We start from the raw sequence: 7,946 nt of genomic DNA, 5'->3' as shown, positions 1-7,946 counted from the left end.
CAGCCCGCCTCCGAACTTACACCCTTGAGCGCCCCATGACCGTTTGCGCAATGGGGAATGGATATTCTTGGACCTTTTTCTGTGGCGTCAGGGTAGAGGAAGTTCCTCCTGGTAGCAATTGACTATTTCACCAAGTGGGTTGAAGCCGAACCGTTGGCAAAAATCACAGAAGCTAAAGTGCAAGACTTCGCCTGGAAGTCAATCATTTGCAGGTTTGGCCTACCAAGAATCCTAATTACTGATAATGGGCGATAATTTGCGGGAGCGAGGTTTGATGAATTTTGTGAGGACCTAAACATCTCCCACAACTTCACATCGGTAGCCCATCCTCAGACCAACGACGAAACTGAAGTGACCAACAGAACTCTGCTGCAAGGAATCAAGACAAGGCTCGAAAGAACGAAGGGAACTTGGGCAAACGAACTTTATCATATGTTGTGGGCATACCGAACTACCCAAAGACTGCCCACGGGGGAGACCCCCTTTGTTCTAGCCTTCGAAACAGAGACTGTTATCCCAATTGAGCTCAAACTCCCGTCAGCACGAGTCGTGGCATTCAACGAGCATCACAATTCACAGGGTCTTAAAGCCAACCTCGATTTGTTAGAAAAAAAGTGGGAGGCAGCTCAAGTTTGGATGGCAGCTTACAGACAGAAAGTCGCCCGCTACTATAACTCCTGGGTCAAAAATAAACTCTTTAGAGCAGGAGACTTAGTGCTTCGACGAGCTGCTGTCTCGTAACCTCAGGATCAAGGGAAGCTTGCTCCAAACTGGGAAGGCCCGTACGAAGTCAAGGAGGTAGTCCGGCCCGAAACTTACTACCTCAGAGAACTCGAAGGAGCAGACCTCCCACGACCATGGAGCTCGAAAAATTTATGAATGTATTACCGATAACTTTAGTTTAAATAAAAGTTTTATATCTACATGTCTTCTCTCTTGGCACGAGCTTATATCGACAGGACAATCGAAACTAACCGTGTCGGAAACAGGAGGAGAACCTCATCTCGACATAATCGAAGGCCCGATTCTCCTTAGACCGAATGGGGGGAGAGGCCCTACAACGCCCTTATATACCCCCACAGCCATGTTAGGGACAGGAGGAGAACCTCGCCCTAACATGAGCAAGGTCGAAGGCTCGGTTCTCCTTAGACCGGATGGGGGGAGAGGCCCTACAATGCCCTTATGTGCCCCCACAGTCATGTTAGGGACAGGAGGAGAACCTCACCCTAACATGAGCAAGGTCGAAGGCCCAGTTATTTTTAGACCGGATGGAGCGAGAGGCCCTACAACACCCTTATGTGCCCCCACAGCCATGTTAGGGACAGGAGGAGAACCTCGCCCTAACATGAGCAAAGTTGAAGGCCCGGTTCTCCTTAGACTGGATGGGGGGAGAGGCCCTACAACGCCCTTATGTGCCCCCACAGCCATGTTAGGGACAGGAGGAGAACCTCACCTTAACATGAGCAAGGTCGAAGGCCCGGTTATTTATAGATCGGATGGGGGGAGAGGCCCTACAACGCCCTTATGTGCCCCCACAGTCATGTTAGGGATAGGAGGAGAACCTCGCCCTAACATGAGCAAAGTCGAAGGCCCGATTCTCCTTAGACCAGATGGGGGGAAAGGCTCTGCAATGCCCTTATGTGCCCCCACAGCCATGTTAGGAACAGGAGGAGAACCTCATCCTAACATGAGCAAAGTCGAAGGTCCGATTATTTTCAGATCGAATGGGGGGAGAGGCTCTCACAACAGCCCATATGTGCCTCCACAGCCCTGTTAGGAACATGAGGAGAACCTCGTCCTAACCTGAGCTGAAATCGACTACATCAGGAATAGGAGGAGAACCTCGTCCTGACGCCAACTAAGATCCGATCATTCAAGACCAGATAAGAAAAAGAAAATCTTCTCGACGGCCCCTCCATGCTCCCGCACCCCGCTAAGAGTAGAGGAAAAACCCTAACTCGAGAAAAGAAAAAGAAAAAAGGGGGGAAGTTAAAAAGGAAAGCGATGAACTACACCAGCGACAAATGAAAAACAAATTACATCAAAAATACAGGGGACCTCGTCTCAGCGAGGATGGGGGTTCTTATTAAAAATCTCCAGTCTCCAAGAGGGCTCTTAACACAGGCCAAGGATAAGACGGCTTCCTTAAGGCGACGAGAAGTTCAGACCCCCGAGCTCGAACTCCAAAAGGAAGCATCAAACTCGAGTGGCCCCGGATAAATCTGCGACCATAAACAAAAGGGACAGGTCAATGCGACGATAGTTGGGTACCTTCGAATGACATCGATATCGAGCAAGGCAAAAACCGAAAGAAGTTCGGGAAACGATAACTCAACACATTAGTAGAAGAGGTAATGGAAAATTTTCTTTTCATTTCATTAACTAAGTATGCATTACAAAGCCCTTAAGGCCGAAAAAGAAAGATGACAAGAAAAGCAAGCCAACGTGGCAACAACCAGGAACCTTCAGACAACATCGACATCGAACGAGACAAAGAAAAAAATAAATAAAAGAAGTTCGATGGATGACAATTTGATGCAAAGTGCGGACAAGGTAACAAAAAATTTCCTTTTCATTTTTGATTAACAAGGTATACGTTACAAAGCCCTGAAGGCTAAGGAAAGAAGAACAATACTACAAGACCCGAAAAGAATACATTAGAGACTGCTTCGAGCTTTTGACTTCTCCTTCCAGTTTCATCTTTCTCAGCAGTATTTCCCAGTATGTATGATGAACCCATCGACTCTCACCCTCTGCCTCGTTCCGCCCCATTGTGGAAATCCTAACTCTCAGGGGAAAAAGGGGGGATAGAACTCAAGGGGCGGTGGTGGCGACAACGGCGGCAACGATGACCCGCATAAAGAAGAATCGAAAGTACCCCGATGGCCGTGGTAACGCCAGAGGCATGCACCACCACCATGTTCTCTTCACAATTACCATCGTAGGTACTTCGACGAGGTCAGCATGCACTACTTCCACCACCCCCGCAACAAGTTCTACTGTTCCACCGTCAGCACCGACCGCCTCTGATCCCTCGACCCCGACGACGTCAAGAAGCCCACCACAGCTTATGACGGCAACTCTACCCCCTTGACCGGTGTCGTCCCGTTCAACTACTTCAAAATTCTCGGGCAGGATGTACTCACCGGCCAGTTTCGTTATTAAATCCCTGTTGTTAAAAGAATTCTCCTTCGAGTCCCCTTCGAAGCTGTGGGAGCCTTCAGTGGTAGCTCGGCAGCCGCTGAACTTGCGGGCCACTGTTTCTCTTCTCCTCCTCCTCTCGATCCGTAGCATCCCCTCGAGACGGACCTCCGGGGCAGAAGCCCCGATGGGAGAACTCCTCGAAAGGGCTCGAGGGACTGAAGACTCGGCATCGTAAGGGACGTCGACGGCGAGGGCCACCCGGGCAACTCCTACGTCCGTGCCTGCAACAAGAGAAAAGAAAGAAGGAAATCCCGAAAGATCGGGAAAGATTGCGAATAAACCCTCGGAAGCTGAACAAACAAAGCAAAAAGAGGAAGGAACAACAGCAATGACAAGAGAAGTTTCGGGACCAACCTAGATTGGCTCGACGTAGGCGAGGAGCCGGTGGAGATGGCGGGGATTGATGCAAAGAACGCTTAGGGTCGAAAAGGGCACCGATGGGCAGCAGAACTCTTAGATAGAAGAAAGGCACCGACTGGACTCTTAGGCGAAGTGAAGTCCCTGGAGGAAAGGAGTGGGTTTAAATAGGCAACAGGGCCTGGCACAGTCATGACAGTGGATATCCCTAGGCCGACCAATGCCCGTCACGTGTCCCACTCACCATGGCGTACGGTTGACTGCTGGCGGGGCCATTATGGCGTGGCACTTGGGACTGTGCTCCAGCGGGAATTCCGAAAAGTCTCTTCGGATCACCCCGATTAGAAAAAGACTCCGGCATGTAGGCATTAAATGCCAGGATTTCTGAGGGCGGTCATGTGCAGAATTCAAGGGGGCAACTTCGGGTATAAAAATTTCTCCATACTTCCTTCATTCGAAACTCGAACTCGAAAATAGGGGGACTGGTGTTGGGTATAAAATACCCCCCCAGCCGAAGTTCGTACCAGGAGTGACCCTCCCGGGACTCTGCCGACGTCCAACCTTGGGCGACATCTTTTCGAACCTCTCCGACGGCCGAGCTTCTGCAATATTCCCAAGTTCTGTCGACAGATAAACTCCCACAGCTTCTTCCACAAGTGTCGACCGAGTTCCCCTGACGGACGAACTCCTGCCGCATCTTTCGGGTTTCTCCAGCGATAAGCTTCTTCAGTTGTCCATTAGGCTACTCCAAGTGCTCTCTGGATTCTACCATCGATCGATCTTCTACAAGGGTCAACCATTCTTCGGACCCCTTCTGGATCTTTTCTGACAGGATTCGATCGACTCCAATCCGAATTTCTTCCAGAACTATGTCAGTTCGTCAGTGGCCAAACTTTTCCAATAGTAGATCTCCATGATGGACGGGCTCCATCCAAGTTTCTACGACGGTCGACCGCCTTCTGGGTTTCATCCGAACTCCTACGGGAGCCGGACTTCTTCCCCGAACTCCTACTGCAGGTAGACTTCGTCCGAGCTCCTACGGGAGTCGGACTTCAGTCTTGAGCTCCCATTGCAGATAGACCTCATCCGAATTCTTACAAGGGCCGGACTTCGAGCCCCCACCACAAGTGATCTACTCCGAGCTTCTGCTACAAGCGATCTACTCTGAGCTTCTGCTACAAGCGATCTACTCCGAGCTACTATTACAAGCGATCTACTTCAAATTTCTACTACGAGCGGTCCGCGTAGGATTTCTACTGTGAGCCCCCACCCGAGCTTCCTTTGTGAACGAATTTCTTCCAGACTTCTATTGCAGGCAGGCTTCAACCGAGCTTCCTCAACAAATGATCCCCATCCGGACTTCTACGGGAACTAGACTCCGACCGAACTTCTATAGTGGATAGATTCCGGATGAACTCCTACGACGCATGGGCTCCAGTAGCCAAACCCCTCCAGCGGGTGAACCTCTCCAGTGCCATCTGACATCCACTGCTGGTCGACCTTTTGTCGGATTCTACATGAAATTGAACTTCTCCGCAGAAAGCCCCTGACCGAGCTTCTACAGCAGATGACCTTAGCCTACAGTACTAGCGCCCAAGGCACCCAACGGTAGAAAGCTAACCAGCAACATCCGAGCTCCTCTCAGATGGAGAGCTACCCCTCTCCACCAGACACCCCAACCGAGCTTCGGCCGACAGGCCTGGACTCCCTGGCAGGCCACGATAATGGCCACGACTCTGCTTCACTTCCTATAGCGGATCCCACGCGGCTCCATTATGCTCTGACAAGTCACGACAACAGACATCACTCCACTCTCCACAACAGGCTCTACGTGGCAGGCCACGGTGATGGCCACGACTCCACTCCACTACTCTCTGTAACAAACTCCTCATGGCCCCGAACGGCCCACTACCAGGCAGTTACAGACGTCACTGTCAATCTGTTACGCCCTCCGCCTATAAAAAGGGGACCCCCAGATATGTTATTCTCTAAGCTCTAATCTCTATCTAAAAACTCTGCTAAAATTTCCATTCGAGCACTCCATTCTTGTTGAGGCAGAGAACTGACTTGAACGTCGGAGGGTCTTGCCGGAGTACCTCCAACTCTGATATAGACTTTCTTTGCAGGTCCCGACGGTGATCGCGACTCCCTCGACTCCAGCTTCTCCGACGTCGGTGGATTTTTGCATCAACATAAAATTAATTAGACGTTGACCCCTAAGGATTTCAAGCTCATTAGGACAAGTGACCCTGAGAGTTGAACCAGGTTAGACTTGGTCAGCTCGCTGGTGTCTAGGCAAGTGGTTTGCGGGATGACTGGGCCCGAAGGAAGGTAGTTTTTAATTGGTTCCGTTCGCTGACCTGGCCAATTTAATTGGTGTCTAAGAAAAGCAATGGGGGGACTCCCACCGACCTTACACTTATATGGCCAGTTGGTTGGTCAAGCTCCGACTTGGAGGACTTGAAGGCTAATTACAGTTAGGAGCTGTCTAGAATTAGGATAACTTTAGGATAGAGAGTCCACTGCGTGCTAACTTGATTGTAATTAAAATCTAACCACAACTAATTCTTCTATTAGTTTTAGGATTTCTTAGGATCTCTTCTTTAAAACTCTTTTCTCTCTTCTCCTCTCCTCTTAATAAAAAAAAAAAATCATCCTTAACAGACTAGGATAGTCCTACATAGACCTTTTAGTTGCATGTTAGGTCGACGATCACTAAAATCCGACTTGCAACCATTAGACGAAGAATTATGAAAGACTCTTAGGACTATCCAAGTTAGAAACATGGCTGCACCTGGTGAGGCTAATCCTCCACGCCCATTGAGAGAATATTTCACTCCATCCTCATATACCTACTCTCCATGCATTCAAGCACCTCCAGTAGAAGCTACCCAATATGAGATTAAGTCTAGCATTATTCAAATGTTGCCATCATTCTATGGACTTAGTAACGAGGACCCATACAAATACTTGGATGAATTTCTTGAAATTTGTTCCACAGTAAAAATCCAAAACTTCTCCGATGATGCCCTTAGGTTGAAACTGTTCCCTTTCTCACTTAAGGACAAAGACAAACATTGGTTAAACTCCTTAGACTCTATAACCATTTGAACTTGGGATCATCTTCAGAGAGAATTTATCAAAAAATATTTTTCAATTGAAAAAATAAATCAAATTAGAAAAGCTATCACTAGTTTTTTCCAATTGGAGGACAAACTTTTTCATGAGACATGGAAAAGGTTAAGGGACCTCATTCATAAATGTCCACACCATGCTATCCCTAAATGGCAACTTTGTCAGTGTTTTTATGATGGTCTATTGGAGAAACACCGACAAATGGTTGATGCATCATGTGGTGGGATATTCATGCTAAAGAGTGAGGATAAAGCCTGGCAGCTCTTTGAAACACTTAGTGAGAATTTCCTACATCATATGTCTGCCACCTCTAGAGAACAACCCATGCTTCAACAAAAAAGAAGTGGAATTTATCAGATTGGAAACGTCATGGATATCCACAGTAAGGTAGATAAACTATCTCAAAAATTAGACCGTCTTCTAAATACTGGACAATCCCCGATTCCACCTAACCCAATCCAAGAAGTTTGTGCATTGTGTGCAAGTCCGAACCATTTTGTTAGTGAATGCCTAGCCGCATCTCAATTTTCTGAGTTTGTGCACGAGCAGGTTCAGCAAGCTCAAGTCCAACAAGCTCGCAGACCAGGAAATGATCCATATTCAAACACTTATAACCCCGACTGGAGAAACCATCCAAATTTTTTCTGGAGACCACAACCAGTGGTTGGCCCTACCGCACCTCGACCTCAATATCAGGACCCAACATATAGGCATGGACCATACCATCAATTTCAAAATGCTCCTCAACTGTCTACTACTGGTCACAGCTCAGCTTTTGAGAAAAAAATTCTGAAAGTACTAGAATGATTAGAAGTCAACACTCAGACCCTTAACTCCCACACACAATCCATTGCTAAGCTAGAGATCCAAATAGGTCAATTAGCGATTGCATTCAGTAGGAGGAAAAGAGAAAAATTACCTAGCCAACCCAAGAACAACCCAAGATGGTAATTTGTGATTGAGAGCTCTAATACCCCAGAAGCTTTTTCTGAACATGCCAAATCAATCATGACTCTGAGAAGTGGGAAGGTCATTGAACACACTAGTAAAACTAATGAGACTGACCTTAAACCTCTAATTGAAGCCAAATCACCCAAGAACAAGGAGGACCTTAAAATAGAGAATGAACCAACTGCACCGAAATCATCTTACTTGCCTAAAGCCCCATTTCCAAATGCCTTGAAAGCCCCTATTCCTGCAGATAAGAAGGGAGGAAGACTCGACGAGATGTTAGAATTGTTTAAGCAAGT

The 7,946-nt window shown here is 47.8% G+C and overlaps 1 non-coding gene across 1 annotated transcript; it reads right to left on the bottom strand.

The window, feature by feature from the left end:
* Positions 1 to 6,733: 6,733 nt before the first annotated feature.
* On the bottom strand, positions 6,734 to 6,839 carry LOC140856792 (small nucleolar RNA R71). The gene has a single exon (XR_012140394.1). It is a non-coding gene; the product is annotated as a small nucleolar RNA R71 (small nucleolar RNA).
* Between the last annotated feature and the right edge of the window lie 1,107 nt (positions 6,840 to 7,946).

The sequence above is a fragment of the Elaeis guineensis genome, chromosome 3, assembly GCF_000442705.2.
Source record: "Elaeis guineensis isolate ETL-2024a chromosome 3, EG11, whole genome shotgun sequence".
NCBI classification, from domain to species: Eukaryota; Viridiplantae; Streptophyta; class Magnoliopsida; order Arecales; family Arecaceae; genus Elaeis; species Elaeis guineensis.
Note: the sequence above shows the minus strand (reverse complement) of the source record. Positions and strands in the feature narration are given on the sequence as shown.